Consider the following 5,000-nt stretch of genomic DNA (forward strand, 5'->3'; position numbering starts at 1 on the left):
CTTTTGAAAATCTGTTTTGAAACCGGTGAAGTGTATTCCTATATTTTAAAATATAATTAAATGTTAACAATAAAATGTAATTAATCTTAATACATTCTTTGTATGTGTATGTTTGTGTTTTTGTGTGTGTGAGTGCATATGCATGTATGTATGTGCGTATCTATATACGTATGTATGTATGTATGTATGTATGTATGTATGTGTGTATGTATGTATGTATGTATGTATGTATGTATGTATCTATGTATGTATGCACATATGTACGAATTTATGTTATAAATCCAAGTGGTAAGAACATACAAACAATTTGAACTATATATTGCTAACAGATACAAATATTTAGAATTGGAAACGAAATTGTAAATTTATGAAGATCAAGGGTGAAGTATCATAGAAGTGTGTATTTTCACGTGATCTGTTTGCGTTATGCTGTAAAATCATGCCATTAATTGAATATCTGTCATGTATAAAGAGGAGATGATGACAAAACATCGATAACGTCAGTGACGCAGACGACAAACTCCTCATAACAACATTAAAGAAATATCATCATATATTAGTTATTCTGAATAAGGATGTGAATGAAAACATTGGTTTAGATGTTAATAGCAACAAACAGTGATAAATTCAAAGGAATTACCATCAATTTGCAATATAGTAATTAACGGAACAACCTTGAAACTAGTCGAGAGTTAAATATTCGGGGAATCATCATTACATTAGATGGGAAAAACATGAAAGATGTTTGGACAGGCCAACGCTACTTATTGTAAGATCAAACATATATTATCAAATGAACGACGATCACCAAGAATGGCGATGAAGTGTCCTAGAGGCGTTCATAGAACCCATCCTTACATGTAGCTGTAATCTGGAATATCAACAAACATGTTTTAGAGAAATTGTTCCTTAAACGGAATGCTGAAGATATCCTCTACAGATACGTGTTAATATTAGTTATATAACTTAATAACATAATGATTTAATATCTTTTGGGGAAATTAAACCCGTATCTACCGCCAATAGCTGCAAACAACCTCTGTGTTCATTTGTTAGATCAGGTAGATTCTCAGTGTTTTAATAGAAGGCTTAGTGTTTCCATCATTTACAAGCCTACAGTCGGCGTTGATTAAGTTTCTATCAATATGTCATATCTAGTTCTTGTTGGCATATTCTAGATGCAATACCCGTAGATCGACGAAATAAACCCGAAGTTATGTTGTGTTTTCTGTCTAGTATTCGTTTCAAGAACTGCCTAATTGTCACGTGTTTGTTGATGCTTCCTGTCATACAACTATATTTAAGATGGAAAGATGTGTCTACGTATGTCTGCAAGACTCTTATATCTCTCACTTACTGAAATCCCACACCGAAGATAGTTTTATGCTAACAATAATGCTAGCGAATACGATGAATTGATGGGATCTTTCAAGACAAAAGTTGAACAAAGACAGCAGAGTGAGAAATATATAGGAAGTTTGGATCGAGAGAGAAAAGAAAGAGGGGAAAGTGTGGTTATTGTGGCCGAGACAAGAAGATTTTGCGTTGGGAACATTCTATCTATTTAGGAAGCAATCTGAAATAAGAAAGGCCTGGATAGTTCCAAACCTTTCGTACAAAATTTAAAATAATTTCTTCGTGGTCGACAAACGACACATACTGCAGGATGTCTCGGTAAAAGCGTCATTCAATACAGACAGCAATCATCGTTTGTACCTGACTAAGATCCTGACCGGCGAAATCATGGAGTAAAATGCCCTACACATTTCAATAAAGAGTCAAAGTGTTAAGGTCTTTGATGTGATGCAGTACCAGGACGCTATGGAGATTGACGTGGAAGGTGAGAAGAAAATTAAAAGCTACGTGTGGAAGGTGAGAACTATAGTATTTTAAATATCAATATGAGGTTTCAAACCTCTTAGAAGAAGGTGGCTCTAAAACCTCTTACTTAACATGTTTTTTTAAACACACAATTGAGGTTATAAACCACTACAAATAATACAATAAGATGAGGTTTCAAACCCTCTAACGAGGCTTGTTCACCTCCTACTCATCGATATATTCATTATTATCTTTAATGCCGCTTGAGTTCCTGTATCCCGCCATTTCCCATGCCTCAGTCATGTGGGACATGTAAGTCGAGTAAGGGCCACCCGGCCATATGCAACACTCCTCCCCAAATCCTTTAAGCCTTTCCCACAAGGGAAACCTTGACTTACACAGATATCTGCGGAGGCCATTCGGGATCCCGTGTGAAGGGCATACCTAGTGTCTCTCTATGTTTTTCGACTATTTTTTCCACCTCCCCGCCCTTGTAGAAAAAGATAATTAATTCATCATCATTAAGGGTGGGGGTCGTTTCTTCCATATATTCAAGAGAAATGGAAAACTATGCTGAGGAACATGAACGATCAACTTGAACATTCCGTTCCCTGCAAGCGATTAGACAATATCGTGGAACTAACAACTGAAGATCATATTAGCCGCAACAGAAAGCAAAAGTCTAAAAGAAAAGGCAGGAGAAGGCTGGCATTCAATAGATAAGAGATGACAGCGCTTGAGAACAAGGGTTTGGTCACATAGGCAGACAAATGGGAGATGGCTATCTTCTCTGTGCAAATACTTATTTCGATACTACCCACAAGGGGCTAAACATAGAGGGGACAAACAAGGACAGACAAACGGATTAAGTCGATTACATCGACTCCAGTGCGTAACTAGTACTTAATTTATCAACCTGAAGATGAAAGGCAAAGTCGACCTCGGCGGAATTTGAACTCAGAACGTAACAGCAGACGAAATACGGCTACGCATTTCGCCCGGCGTGCTAACGTTTCTGCCAACTTTCCGCCTGCAAATACCAATATGATTATTCGTTTGATAAGAATTTCTTCCAAATCTCCCTCATAGACGAACCAACTATTTTGCAGTCACTTGCGTTTCTATAATAACTTTGTAGTTAATTTGCAAACAATAAAATGTTGTTTCATAGAACAACTGATGTTAGGTTCTAGCATTGCTTACCTTGCTGTTTCTTTGGAAATTTCAGCACCTGTATAGACGATAATTACGCGTAGGGGAATGTAGCTTCTTGTTTTAATTAAATATGATGTTACGTTAAATTAAATCTCATACCAATTAGTCGTAAACCTGTGAAGCCATTTTTCTGGGGAAAATTGTGAATTTTCGACAGTGTTCTCTATAATCCATACACACATACATACATAAGAATGCATATGAATGTATGTATATATATAATTATATATATATATATATATATATATATATATATATATATATATATGTCTATATATATATATGTAGGTGAGAAAGTTAGTGAGTGAAAGCACGTGGTTGAATATATAGAAAATAGTAAAAAGTGAAAAAACTACAGAAGGCTTGTTTTAAAAGGTTAAAAAATATATATTTGAGTCAATATGTCTGAAGAAGATTATAAATTTTTTCATACACCAACACAAATTAGACTAAACAAGGAAACATTCTTCATTGAAAAATACAAGCCCAAACTTAACCATTCCAACATACTTATACAGAGAAATTCACTCCAAAAGAAAGGCAAACAATTTTAAGCGATTATCTCCCATACACCGGAAGAAATCACTTATTACCTCCCCTTATCTGGAACACTTCTCAACGTAAACATAACGATAACTCTTCTCAACGTAGACATAACGATGTAAGAAATTTGAAAAGCTGAACGCGAAACCGGTCATTTCTTCAAAAATTATGCCATTGTATGAAAAAAATTTATAACATTCTTCAGACATATTGACTCAAATATATATTTTTTAACCTTTAAAACAAGCCTTCTGTAGTTTTTCACTTTTTACTATTTTCTATATATATATATATATATATATATAATATATATATATATATATATATATATGTATATGTATAATATATATATATATATATAATATATTGCATATGTATATATATATATATGTGTGTGTGTGTGTGTGTGTGTATCTGTGTCTGTAAGTGTATATTTACATGCAAAGTATTAGCAGACGTTCAAGAAAGGAAAGAAAGGTGGTTTTGTATTTCGAGTAAAGCACTTCTTATGAAACAGGAGAAAGAGTAGAGTCCAAGAGAAAAAGTAGACGGAGGAAAGAAAACTTCGAATGACCCGTCCTTGTTTTCTTTGTATCGTCTATCTGGATGTTTTGTTGTCCTATTTTTTGTATAATCTAGCTGCCGGATGTTTTGCGTTCTTGTGCCATTTTGTATTTATATATGTATATAGGCGCAGGAGTGGCTGTGTGGTAAGTAGCTTGTCTACCAACCGCATGGTTCCGGGTTCAGTCCCACTGCGTGACACCTTGGGTAAGTGTCTTCTACTATAGCCTCGGGCCGACCAAAGCCTTGTGAGTGGATTTGGTAGACGGAAACTGAAAGAAGCCCGTCGTATATATGTATATATATATATATATGCATGTGTGTGTTTGTGTGTCTGTGTTTGTCCCCTCGCATTGCTTGACAACCGATGCTGGTGTGTTTATGTCCCCGTCACTTAGCGGTTCGGTCTAAGAGACCGATAGAATAAGTACTGGGCTTACAAAAGAATAAGTCCTGGGGTCGATTTGCTCGATTAAAAGCGGTGCTCCAGCATGGCTGCAGTCAAATGACTAAAACAAAAGAATAAAAGAATATGTATACACCCACACATCCTTACACATATTTATATATATATATATATATTGTGTGTGTGTGTATATATATATATATATATATATATATATATATATGTGTGTGTGTGTGTTGTGTGTATATATATATACATATACATACATATATATATATATATATATATATATATATATACATATGTGCGTGTGGCGTGTGTGCGCGTATGTACTAATATTCAAAATTCAAACTAAGTTATCATTATCTTTAAAAAAATAATAAAATGGCCAGCAAAGAGAAGCATCATTAAAAGTCAGATTACAATAAGCACCTGCTTGCTAGAAATAAAT

This window comes from Octopus sinensis, linkage group LG1 (genome assembly GCF_006345805.1).
Source record: "Octopus sinensis linkage group LG1, ASM634580v1, whole genome shotgun sequence".
In the NCBI taxonomy this organism is placed as follows: domain Eukaryota; kingdom Metazoa; phylum Mollusca; class Cephalopoda; order Octopoda; family Octopodidae; genus Octopus; species Octopus sinensis.